Below are 14072 nucleotides of genomic sequence, written 5' to 3'. Positions count from 1 at the left end.
AATGCTGAAATATATTTTACAAAATTTACAGATAAAATCTTGTAAATTATACTCAGGTGAAGAAAAGAAAAACTACCCTCCCAACAGTTGGCAGCCAAAAGAGACAAGGCATTTCTGAGAGGGTGATTCTGTGTGTGCAGGGGGAAACTCCTGATTTCTGCCAGACAAAGCTTAAAGTAAAGCTTACCAAACTAACCTCTCCCCACAAGACCAAACTAAAGGTAAAATAAAAGTGAGGTTAAACACGTTCCTTTTCAGAGCTGTTCAGAAACCTACTTTAATGAGGGGCTTTCAGGGTCAAAAAATAACTTCAACACCATAGTGCTTTAATGAGATGCAGTCTATCTACACAGGCAGCCTAACACAGAAAATTAAAGGAATGCATATTACAGTCATAAAATGATAGTTTCTAATCAAGACTTTCTGTATGAATTGAAGAAATTTTTTTCCAATTTAAAGTGTTCAGTTTTGTATTAAAAAGTTAAAGATTTCCATGAAAAGCAGATATTTGTCATAATTAAAGTTTCTACCAAGAAAAATATTTTTCTGGTGTAACCAAGCTCTGGAATACTATTTCTAACTGGCAGCAGCCATATCTCTATGCATAGTTATACCCATGTTGCCATGTATGTGTTTCCGCAGCTTTGCAAGTCCCATGTGAAGAAAATGCAGTCTATGTACTACACAGATGTTAATAGCCCATGCCTGATTTCTCACTAAGCTCCTACCCTATGCCCATATGCTTTCTACTAAGGAGAAATTTATTATATACTTGGCCTTTGTTGTGATTTAACCCCAGCCAGCAACTAAGCACCACACAACCACTCACTCACTTCCCCCAACACCCAGTGGGACGGGGGAGAAAAATTGGGAAAGAAGTAAAACTCGTGGGTTGAGATAAGAACAGTTTAATAGAACAGCAAAGAAGAAACTAATAATGATAATGATAACACTAAAAAAATGACAACAGTAGTAATGAAAGGATTGGAATGTACAAATGATGCGCAGTGCAATTGCTCACCACCCGCCGACCGACACCCAGCCAGTCCCCAAGCAGCGATTCCCCTGCCCGCACTCCCCCCAGTTCCTAAACTAGATGTGACGTCCCATGGTATGGAATACACCGTTGGCCAGTTTGGGTCAGGTGCCCCGGCTGTGTCCTGTGCCAACTTCTCGTGCCCCTCCAGCTTTCTCGCTGGCTGGGCATCAGAAGTTGAAAAATCCTTGACTTTAGACTCAACATTACTCAGCAACAACTGAAAACACCAGTGTGTTATCAACATTCTTCTCATACTGAACTCACAACACAGCACTGTACCAGCCACTCTATCCCAGCTGAAACCAGGACCGCCTTGTAAAGGCAAGGTTGCCTTTCAGCAGGAAACCAAAACCCCTTATCAGCAAACCAAACGAGATTCACAGTTCAGCACATCCCTTTATTTATTATGTATTCATATGCAGGTCCAAACTGATCAAAATCCTTAAAATTCTTTCTAAGAGTTAGCTTTCTAAGATGGCAGCTAGGTACCATCACCATATTTTTAGAAATGCTTTACAATAACAGAAGAGGTTAAAAGCTATTCCCTACTTCATACCAACAGTCAATGGTAGAAAATATTACAGACCTCTTGGTACCATGTATTTTACACCTGACATAATGACAAGTTTTCTGATGTTTCAGCTGAGGCCTTAATTTTCCATCAAGTATTTACATCAGAAAGCCCCTTTGGCTCTCTAAAGAGTCAGCTGGAGCAAGGCCATGTAAAACATACATTCAAAGGCTTCTAAACATCACAAATTTATTTCAAAAGTTTCGTCTTAGGTTTTGCTCCTGCAAAAACCTGTGTGATTCCACGCCTGTGTGTGGTTGTGGGGTGCTTTGCATGCCCACAGAGAGACCAGATCAGCAGCCCTCTGTCCTGTAGGAGACTGCAAAGAGATCACGTTAAAAATAACCTATTGCATGGTGAGCTACTTTTCGGAAATCCTTTTTTTTTAACCGACATCGTCTTCTTGGGAAAAGGCATGCCATGACAAACTCATGGAAAACACGTGACTGTTCCAACTAATTATCAGCTATTAAAATAGAGTTTTCACCCAATTAGGCCACTCAAAGGGAATCCCACTAAACTGTAACCTAAAGACATCCATTCTCTATCGATGTAGTCCAGTGAGCAGATAAAATGCACTGCACTGCTGCTCCCGTACTCATTACAGCAGCGAGGCTGCCAATTCAACAAATCACACAGCCTTTGGTGCTGAGAGGAAAGAAAAAGGCTTTGGAGCTGAAAGGAATGAAACAATATGTGTGAAAAAAAGACACCCCCAAAAAGTCTGACTTTTTTTACATGTTTTTTCTCCCCTCATGTCTTTATTACCACGGCACCGCCACAGGTCTTAAACTATACCATGCATGCACACTGACATGTACATACTCTACATCAAAATATCATCCTAACTTTTGTCAGATTTATAAAACAATAGCATTTTTCTCCCATTAATGACTGACACATTTTTCATAGCCGGTCACATAGTGAGAAGCATCTCATTCATAATACGCTTTTCATTCTAAACATCTGCCTAAATGGATGCCAAATACAATTCCTGGGTAGGTTAAATATTTAACTGGTAACATGCCTTCTCTGACACAAATGAAGTACTATGGCGCTGTACCGTGTTGGCATTTACAGCCCTTTTCATAGACTATCTTAAATAGTTGTAGAGAATATGAAGTCTACTGTACTGAAGCGCCTGTATGCAGGCTAACACAGTGGTCATTATATGAGGAGCGCCATTATATTAATGAATGTTTGCACTAGTAACATTTATTCTACAAGGAACTGAGACAAACCAAACCTTGCACTTAATGCAATTCCAGTGGCAAAGGCCTACATCTGTAACTGAACAATACTCTAGTATCACGAGCCTGAGATAATGTCCTACAGTTTGCTACTAAATACGGCTTTTGTAAGCCTCTTTGCATTCATGCAAGCGTATCAAACACAAGCACGCTGTAGCAGTTACAATCATATTTATAGTTAGAGGTGGTTTAGAAAGCTGGTTTTTCACTGTAGATTACACAGGGTAACTCTGGGATTTTTGACCAGCTCTTGAGTATTATCTCCTTCGGAAGGATGGGAATCTGCAAAGACACACAAATATTGGATCCTTTGCCCCTTGAAGTGCAGAGATTCTCTGCTATTTCTTAGCTTAGGGAGCAAAGGAAAGGATCCTGGCAGACCCCGCTCTGGTTCCTGAGCAAGGTTTGGGCACAGCCGAAGCCTTGAGAAGGATGTGCTTTTCTGGTGTCACAGAACTACAGTTTGGGCACATACTCTTCACGGTTCCAGTCAGATCTCTCTTCAGCGCACTGTTCTAGCCCTCTACCCAGGGAGGCAACCACCCTGTTCCATATAATTATCAGCTCTGTTAGAACTGAGTCCATGCCCAATTACTTCATCTGAGATGTCACTCCCTAACCTGTAATCTAACACCATCTACTTGTATTGATCAGGTCTAGGAAAAACAAACTGCTTGGCTACTCCTGTCAGAGCTAAAGCATCAAAGCCATCAATTCAAGACATTGAGATCTTGTAAGGCATAGAAAAACCATCACGGTTTGAAGCCCAGCTACCACAGGTAGAGTCTGTTAACCTCTGTTGCTAATACCAGAGTCATACCTAACTTGCTGTAAAGAATAAAGATGGTTTATGGTAAATTGTACAAGCATAGTTTGAAAATCTATAATTCCTCTCAATTCCAAGTTAGAAGAATGATTTCTCACCAGCGCAACAAATACTTTAACGTTTTGGCTTCTGAAAATGCACAAAACACCTACACAGTCATAGCTCTTTCTAGAATCACAGCCATTTTAAGAAGTTATGTAAGGTAGCTAGTGCCAGGACAACTGGCACATTTGCATTTCATACAAACCACTTGTGCTAAAATATGCTCACACATCTACAGAAAAAGCAAAAATAGAGAAAAGAAACAACTCATCACTATGCATTGCATTAAATGGAATTCAGTCACACCGCAATTAATGTCATTGCTATCCATCCGATATAAGAGCTTAGCACCACAGGCAGGGAACTGAGGAAGAGACAAGGGGATTCAGCTCTCAAAAGGATCCAAGAGAGCCAGAAACCCAACCCCACAAATCTCAGGGATTTATCCGTGAGACTATTACTCCTTACCTGTAAAAGGAAAAATTAAAGGAAAAATGAAAGATATAATAAAGCCATTATTACATTGATCATCTAGACAGCCATAATAAAAATAAATATTTTACCCCTAAAACATCACCTATGACACTCTTCACATTAGGATCTTGCACAAACCACTTCAGAGAAACAAAACACAAAAGATTTTACTCTTTCATGAATGGAAAAAAACTAATCCCATCTACGTTAAATTACAAAGGATGCTCTTACATCAAGCAAGATGCCAGAACCAAATATTTAATTTTATCATAAAAAAATGCCCAGAGAGATGTTAATACAACTTTCCTACTTTCCAAGAAAAGCCTTAAAAAGTTCACAATTAGACAACAGTAAAAACTACTTCCTGCTAAACTTTTTCTTTTCAACTCCTACAGGATAACCCGGGAACTAAGTTGGGAAGATTCTGGCACGCACGATGAAAATCAACTACATCGAGACTTTCCAATTAATTAAAAACTATTATTGTTCAACTCAACCATTATTTACAATTCCAGTGGTCTAGCCATTATAAAACTAAACCCAGGACTCAACAACAACAAAAAACCACAAACACCACAAACCCAACTTCACACTGACTTAAAAGGTACCCTCCTCACTCTTCTGGTGTATTTTACCAAATGTGATGACTTAATAAAAACAGCGAAGAGATGCTGCCCAAGAACAAGAGCAAGAGATAGCAATTTTCAAACTAGTTTTAGATGTACTTATTTACAGACACGGTTATAAGTTAAAAAATATTTTAATAGCATTTATACCAATTCCTTTTTTCAATTTCAAACCATTAAAAACTGTTGAACACCACTGGAGAAGGTACTAGAATGCATATGTAGAAAGGAGCTACACTGGGTACTCAGAAATTCATGAAGGCTAGACTATGGTTTGTCTCATGTCAATAACACAGTCCTCTCAAGTACACGTTAGTCACCTTACAGCTTTTACCTTCAGAACATCATCTGAAAAAGCAAGCCTACTGGTAGACTTGGGAACAAGAAACTTTCTTTTTGGTTGGTAGTCTAGAAAATAGAACACAAAAATAATACTGAATTTGGCACACCAAGTAATAAGCCAACCAGAAAAAGCAACAATTCTGTTTCCTCTATCTGGCTGCTTTCTCCCAAGTTTTCACAGTGTGTTCAGTCACCAAACTTCCTCTAAGGCAGACCAGGTCCAATGCAAGGCAACACAAGCCAGCGTAACCTCTCTCTTTTTAACAAGCAAAAAAAATACCAAAGTCAGACTGAACCTCTATCAAGAAACATCTTTCCGGAAAGGGTATATTGGATACAAAAATAGAGATTGTCCTCAAATTAAGCTTTTTAACTTTCTAATTTTAAAATTAAGCATCAATTACTAGTCAATCTTAGTCATTCTTCACAAGACGTTCATGGAATATTTATTAAGATATTGAAATCCTAAGGTATTTTCTTATATAATACAATTTAGAAATAAATTTGGAAAGAACTAAATATACTTCAAATTAACAATTTATAGGAGTACTGGATTCCATATATCATTTTGGAATAGACATTTTATGTTAAAATAAAAATCAGAAAAAGTAAGCGTCATAATCCTTAAGAGCTCCATTTATTTCACGTGAATCCTGCTCTGCTAGTTATTTAAGAAAGATAAAACAGTGTATGTGTACAAACTTCATGACTAAATATCATCTTATTAGCATACACAACAAATATTTATGAATGTATTGTAATAGAGTGATATTCAGACACACTGCACTGAGGCAACACCCAGAAGACAAGCTTTTAACATTCACAGCTGCAATCCTGGGCATCCCCATCCACATGATATCTCCATCGCTCCCCCTAAACCCCCACTGAGTTTGTGCCATACAGAACATTTTGTAAAGGGCCACCCGCCTGTCTCTCACAAATCTGATTTCTTATTTTCAGCTTCAGAAATACTTCAATTGCCTCAATTGGTATTTTAAGGCAAATAAATTTCAAGTAAGGTCAGAGACAGAATGACTTGAGTTGTCACTAGAGAACACCAGGGAAGAAGCAATATTTGCAGTTATTCGCTGGTAGAGAACCAAGAGCCCGTCATAAACGCTCTTGCATCAAAGACAGTATGCTCACCAAAGCAGCACAGAACTGCTTGGATGGTAAGTACCCTGGGGCTGGGATGAGGTTTACAACCTGCAACAAGGCCACAGATAAGGAAATGGGAAGAGTGTAAATATTACTTAGCATTTTCTGTCACTTTTCATCTACGCGTCTTAGAGATACTCACACAAGGGGGTATTGGTCCTATTGTGTATCTGTGGTAGCTGAGACACCGCATGGATGAATAATGCATCTAAGGTTATGCAATAAGTCAAAGATAGAGCAAGGGAGCCAAGAAGCCTCTATTCCCACTTGCCAGCTGCAACTTATCTTTTCAGCACCTTCTCCTCTTTATCAGTTCTATGCACTAGAGCTAAAACCGGGTTTCTGGAGGCAGTCAAAGCTAGCTACGCTAGCCACTGCCAATAGCCTAACTTCACATGTTTGAGTATCTTACAAAAATTAGCTTGCCACAAATAGGAAATAGGCAAACAGTATATGCATTTAGTACAAGACCCCAGCAGAATTTCAGTGCTCGCATAAAATTGGTAAATAAATAAATAAATAATGGAATGTCTCTGACCTTTGAAGGTGGAGATAATAACAATAATAATAAAAAAGGCGGCTTTAATGTCTGTGTCCTGAAGGCAACGTTTACCACTGCCACCCATCAAAATAGTCATTATTAATGGTACAGACCATGTAACTTATGAGAAATATAATTTGACAGAATTTTGTATGGTTTTGGCACAGAGGCTTTGTTCAAAAATAGATTTACCATGACAGATGTCTTCATGTGCTTCAAAATTCAACAGTTCCTACATGCAATTCCAATGATAATGAGTGAAGAAGAAGAAATGGTGTCAATCAAACACTCCACTTCAGCTATTGTAAAACTTGCACAACACATGACTATCAGTTTACTATATTTCAGTTTCCAAAACTGTATGCCGCAGGATCACTTCTGCCTAGTGCTGCTAGTATCTCAGCTGGATTTCTTGTGCTGTATGACACGTAGCAATTGAAACCAGTGTGAAATGAATGCAAAGCAGTATAAAACACTACCAGTGTCATACCCTTCAGTCTCTTTTTCCTGAAGTTAGTAATGACATAAAATGCATGGTATGTGAATATCACAGTCCCACCTGGATCTCTATAGGTTAAAAATGCCTTTTTTTTTTTTCCTTCCATTTTCCTTAAAGCGGGATTTACAGTGAATGAAAATCCTGATGACTTGGACACCAGATGACTGAGCAGAACAATCGTGAACAACAGATCTGATATTTTCAGATCACTTACTGTTGCCCCAGTGGACCAACACCACCACAGAAATGTTTGGCAAATTTCTCAATCTTAAGAGGATCAGTTTCCATGCTGCAGAACATATCAACACTTTAGATAACAATGCTCGTGGATGCTGATAAAAATCAAATAAACATAAAAATGTATCAACTTCTTTGTTTTCTGGCTGATCTCCAGTTGAAGCCCACCAGCATGGGAAAATTTCAGTGATATTGTCTATAGAGTATTATCTAAAATCTTAAATAAATATAGGACTCCATTCTTCATGGCTGTCACCAAGCAGGAAAATAGAAGAGTGAACCTGTCTGTCTTCCTCACGAACACATTACAACACTCAATAGATTTCCTTGTCAAAACACCAGAAACTGAACATCAAAACTGCAGGTAGTAATTCAAACAGAAAATATATTAAGGTAACAGGCAACTATTCAATTACAGACTCCTTCTGTTCTATGAGTTAGAAACTTATTCCTCACTGGCAAAACTTCTTCAAAGCCAATGCAGTGAACATAAGTGCCTAGCTGCCTTCATCTTGTGCTGTAGCTGCAAAGGATGCCAACAGCAAAGTCTGAATCCCATATGAACAGCTATGTTAAGAGTGCTGAAAATAGGTAACTGTTCCAATAAGTTTTTGATTCAGTTGCTGTTTAGCCTCAACTTTGATTCAAGCTGTTTTAATTCAATTTTTGTTTGAGAAAGAGAAAAATCAGCTGAAGCAATGTTTGGCTTGGATTGCCATCACATCCCGGAAAAAAAAAAAAAAAAAAAAAAAAAGCCTAAATTCCTGTAATAGTGAGACCATCTTTGGAGGTTGATTTCCTGCTATGCATCCTCCTGCTGGGAGAAGTTCTGGAGAAGGTATACTCACTTACCTACTTAAAATCTGAATACCAACTGGTCTAGAAGACCATGATAGACCAGAAGACCTCTGCTGAAAAAGTAGCATCTGATGAAATGACCAGCTGATATAAGCCAGCCTACTACCTCCAAAACCAACACAGCTTCGCCATTTCCCATCTTTAATTTTCTTCTTCAATTTGCATGCATTGCTTTTGGGGCTGAACCTTTAAACTTCTCAAAATTTGGCTCTGTTGGCTGCGTGTGGCATGTCTGCCTTCAGGCCACCTGAAGAGCCAAGAAGCCAGGCACACCAACACTGCAAATACACCTGTGGTTCCTACCCAATTCCCACATAGTTTTACTTGTTTCTTCTTTCAGGTTGTTGATCAACTGGATAAAAAACACACAGCGAGCACTCCACCACTTACACAGCACGTGTGCATTACACACATCCAGCTACGCAGAGGTAGGTAGGTATCAACATGACCTCCAACCATTTCTAACAGCTGTACTGATGGGGCTTGTAATATGTCTGAAACCCAATCATAGGACATGTGACACTGAAAAACAGTCATTCCCTCCAGGATAGTTCACTCAGCTGAGATCGATAGGAATAGAAACATCACTTGTCACTGCTGAAGCACTTTGATTTGTATGAGCTGTACAACAGGCAGCAGAGACAAGACGACAATGTGTCCCCTGGTTTGCTTCACCAGACCCTGGCAGCCTTCATATTGATCTAGCGTTAAATCTGAGCAGCTCTCCCTACACCGCTGTCGTAAGGATGCAGACGGGCTGTCTAATGCAACACTTAACTTAGTCTATGTAAAAAGGTCTCAGCTTTCTAGACTCATTTTTCTCAGTTTCTGAGGAAGAACTTGCTGAGACTTTTGTGAAATATAATGTTGAACTGAAAGAATTCCAGAGGGTTTTCCAGAGACTGAATAATGACTAACATGAGTAAAAGCGATGCATTTAATGGCACTCCATGCATTTACGGATCATAGGTACCCTTTAGATTTTTTTAGTTTGCCCTGTACTTCCCAAAGAATGGATCACATTAGGTCCAAACACCTAGGTTTGCAGTTCTTGTCTTACTAGTTTTGGGGAGTTTTATTAACTCCACATAATATACGCTGAGAAAGGAAAAAAGTTTTCTTTAGAGAATTTGAGAAAACCAGTGGTTATTAATTTTTAATTCTCAAATGTAAGACTGGATAGAAAAAATAAAGTAAGCTAGAGGTAACTTACATCTGCAAAACTGTTATCATCAAGAAACAGCACTTGTGTTGATTTAAAAGGGATTAGGCATATTTATTGTATTCAAGCAATATATTAATCTCCTTTTAAAACATTCCAAAATAGGTTGAAAAGAGGATATTTTTCAGTCTTGCATGTAATTATCCTGGAGATGCTAAATGGTACTCCTGATGGTCTCTATACTCAGTACTGACGTAGGCATCTTACCTAGTTTTAAAAGGCTTTAACCCTAGCTTAAGCTAACAATTAATGAGAACAGGGTACAGCATCTAAAAGGCATAATGCACCTTAGGTATACCGTAGATGTTGTACCAACTATGCACTTTTATAGGATGCTATGGAAGATGAATGCCCTCACTTAAGAAACAGTGGGATGTCACTTGTGATCAATTAGTCAAAATCCTATGCATACAACTGGCTGACGCACCAGCTTATTTTACTGAATACTGAGCAAATTGAGACGTTTCTCTGAATTTTCAGCTCCATTTACCCTAGGCGTTTATTAAACAAACCTTTAAGCCCTTAACCAATTATCTATAGAGAGATGCTTAAAAGGACAGTATAAAATTATTTAATAACGGATAGCTCATGATGTTTCTTTTATAAATTAGGTCTTATCTGGTACTTTATCTGTAAATATTATAGTTCAGCAATTGTACCTCATTGACCTTTTCCATCTTCTCCCTGAAAGACAAGCAGAGTGCAGCTATTGTTTTAGCCAGGACTGCGCAACCTTTTAAGCATATTGCTTGCCGCTCAGAGAATAATCTATACCTGACTGCTAACAGTTTGCTTTTAAGTCAGAAATGGCCTCTTTTAGCTTAACAGAACATGATATGTTTCATTAGGAAGAAGGCCACTCTTTCCGGTTACAAACATATAAATAAATAACAACGGAAAGCACCCTGCCCTCTTCAAAAACCTTTTAAGGGATGATTTTTAAGAGGGACAAAATGGAATGAAGACAACTCGCTCCTAATGAATGTCAGTGTCAGATAAACATCTTGAAAGTGCCCTTGAAAGCCTGCATAAATAGTTTCAGTTTGTTTGGGTTTATTTTCAATAATACTGCTGATAACAAAGGGGAAAATATGAAAACTCCACGTGACAGCACTTCTGATAGGAATGACTTCCCAGACTGTGTTCTCACCATTACAAAACTCCACAAAGGCTACAGCATGGCAGGCTGATGCCAGATCCTGCAACCCTTTCTATCCCCACGTAGTCCCATTCACTGAGGAAGGACTAGTTCAGGAAGGAAGGCAGCAAATAGCAGTGAACCTGTGATAAAAGTAAAATGGCACCACATTTCAGTTTCTGGCTGACAGCAAGTGAAATTTATCACTGTGTCTAACCTGGGGAGCTCCTTAGCTCCTCAAAATAGCAAAGGATGGCAACATCTGGAGCTAGAGACACCCTTCGTTATCAAATCATGCACCATATTCTGTGTTAAAGATTTCTTGTGGGGACACAACCCTTTTGGATTGCAAACGTCCCATATCTAAGTGGGTATCAATATACATATTCTGTACTGAGCAAAATATTTGAAGGGCAACTGCAATAGTCTGATCAAGACATTCTGGTACATGCTGGTCTTCCACATTTTATCTAAACACTAGTTTTTGCATATACACAACAGCAAGAGAGCAAGACAAAAGAGAACTGACAATACAGATACTATACATGACACCAACTAGATCACAAAACAACTTTCTGGTAGAGGAAATCAACGGGGAATCTGGAATGTCCTCCTGCTGGGTCTACACATGGTATTCTACTCAGTGAATGAAAAACTGGATTGTTTCACTGTAACAAACACAGGGAGCAATGGGAACCCAGAGCTGCAAAAGTTTTCATTTAATGAACTCAGTAAACTAATCATGTTTCCATAACTCAGTCTGACAGGTTGATTTCCTACCTGAAAGAAGGCAGCTTCTTCGACCTGAAACCACCTACAGAGCTAACCACATGCTCGCTGCTGCCTTTATTCAAGAGATATGACATACTTGGATACTGAGAGGGAACCAGCAGAGCACTGGAATAAAATCAAGCAATATGCCTTGAATCATGCTCCAGTGTGTTTGGGATTAGAAATACATCTTCAAAAAGGGAAAGGTGATCAAGAAAAGTTATCACAAATCTGTCTTCAGGGTAATCTTCATTCAGCAGCAAAGCTACCAAAGTCCATTTCAGAAGGCTTCAGGGGAATTAAAAAGGTGCTATTTCAAAGACATATTGTAAAAAGTACAAACCCATTGTGAAGCTTCTAAAAGCAAAGACACATATCATCCGTGAATCTTTTTTTTTTGTACAGTGAAGCATAACGAGCTACCTAGTAAAATAAGATGTTGCCACTCTTCTCATAAAGATTAAAAACTCTTTGAGCTAATCTGACACCTCACACAACATTTCCAGAAACAGCACTGTTTGAATATCAATTGTATTTAGCTAGTGAAAAACAAGATGCTGTGAATTTCTCCCATTTGTGTTTAGATTTATCAAAAGTTCAGGTTTGTAACCTTCTCCTCAACTCCAAACTATTTTTCAATGACAAGTCACTTTCTTCCCCATCAGAAAAAGAGAGACAGAAATGTCATGTCCTGAAGTTAGATCAAAGCTTTGAAAATATGAACTGGCGTGACCGGCTGTTCTTTCTATAACAGATACTATTCATACTTTAAAAAACTTCTGAATTCTGTTCCCTTTTCTTACCTGACTTCATTGCCTCCTTATTTTTCAATCTTCATTGTATGTAGTCCAGGAGCTCTTGCTCTCTATAGCTCTGATTCAGGAAGTGTGTTTAAAATATACTTTAAGCACGTATCTACATCCTATGGAGTGTCTTATACTTAAGAGCTATTCTAGATGAATGCCTTATTCCCTCTTCTCTGCCCTTTTTATCCCCTAGAGGGTCTTTACCAGGTAAAACACAGATCCAATTGTGTTAATCCCACTAATTTAGGGTTTATTCAGAATGGATCAAGACAATTTTAAAAACCTTACTGCTTAAAAACTCTTGTGTTCTATCATGTTGTTACTGCAAATTAATATTAAATGTAGGTGAAGTAAACATGTATTCAACTTCTGGTCTTACACAGTTGGAAATTAAGGTAAAGAGCACTGAACTTCTATTGTTAAAGGAAAAGAAATTAAAAAGGAAGCCCTTTTTGATCTTAGGCCCCTAGAACATGGGAAAATAAAGGTCCATATTGAAATGTGAAGTGGTAAGAAATTGTAAAAAGCTGACGACTCACTACTGCAAGACAGTACAAAGTTCTGTTTGAAAATCTAAAAGGTATGTGGAAATGCTTCTATAATATAAGAAGAGTTAGGAGAAGGTGGTAATTTTAAATGCAACCATTTGCTAGCAATATTAACACTTTCTGAGATGCAATCACAGTCTTGGTACCATTACCCTGACAAGCGCATTAACGCAAACACTTATTTTAACAAATTGTTGGCTCATATTCTTATTTCATCAACTATTCTTATTTCATCACCTAATCAGAACCTTACTACAAAGGATAATGTAACCACCCAGACAAATGTCTGGCTTCTCTGATGTGGGTTGAATGCCACTCTAAAAAGCTCATCCTCCCCTTTCTGCTAAAGCAATCGATGCTCCTCTACGTCTGTGCTACATACGGTGCGTCTGCTCATTTTTAAGATGTCCAATTCCGTATCTTTGTAAATTAAACAAGTGTTGTTTACCTCTTAAAAAAAAAAAAAAAAAAGTTTCCTGAATATCTGAAACTTTGAAAAGTTTGATTTTTTTTGTGTAAAAACATTCTTTTCAGAATTCTCTGGAAGTAAACATAGCCCAGGATTGTAGCTCAAGAACTCATCCATGATTTTTTCTATCCACTTTGTTAAGAGATTATTTCAATTTCGAGCCTTCCATTCAATGACAAAAATATGTCAGCTAGAAAATCCACAGTGGGAGTTCCCATTAAACATGAGGGTCTGCTCTTCCCAGGAAGAGATGACCCACAGTTGCCAAGCCTGTTGATTTCATGCTGTACAACAAATTTCAATCCATAAAATTTTAAGGGAAGAAAGGTCATTTCATAGAACAATTAGTTAAAAAAAAGTTACTGCATTAAAAGCCACGAGTTTAATCCTTCAATGTGATGCTCACTAAATGCAAGTCGAGAGAGCACATAGAAAAAAGCTACTGTAACAATCTATGTCCACATTTTGTAAATTAAACAGTAACTATGAAAGCAAGCTTGAAATAACATATCTTAAATCAGACTTTCCATTTCACTTGGAGTGCTCGCACTTTGTCAGACGTCAGGGACAGAATGCAGCTATCGACTGCAACGACATCACAAGTGCACCCAGTAAAAACTCAAACAGTAATCGTTTGAGAAAAGAAATAGATTTC

At 38.3% G+C, this 14072-nt stretch overlaps 1 protein-coding gene across 2 annotated transcripts in view; it reads right to left on the bottom strand.

Annotated features, from left to right (window-relative positions):
- The window catches only part of EPHA3 (EPH receptor A3), a 236785-nt gene that overhangs the window by 108454 nt on the left and 114259 nt on the right, over positions 1-14072 (bottom strand). The gene's annotated exons all lie outside the window — the stretch shown is intronic.

This window comes from Accipiter gentilis, chromosome 21 (genome assembly GCF_929443795.1).
Source record: "Accipiter gentilis chromosome 21, bAccGen1.1, whole genome shotgun sequence".
Lineage (NCBI taxonomy): Eukaryota > Metazoa > Chordata > Aves > Accipitriformes > Accipitridae > Astur > Astur gentilis.
Note: the sequence above shows the minus strand (reverse complement) of the source record. Positions and strands in the feature narration are given on the sequence as shown.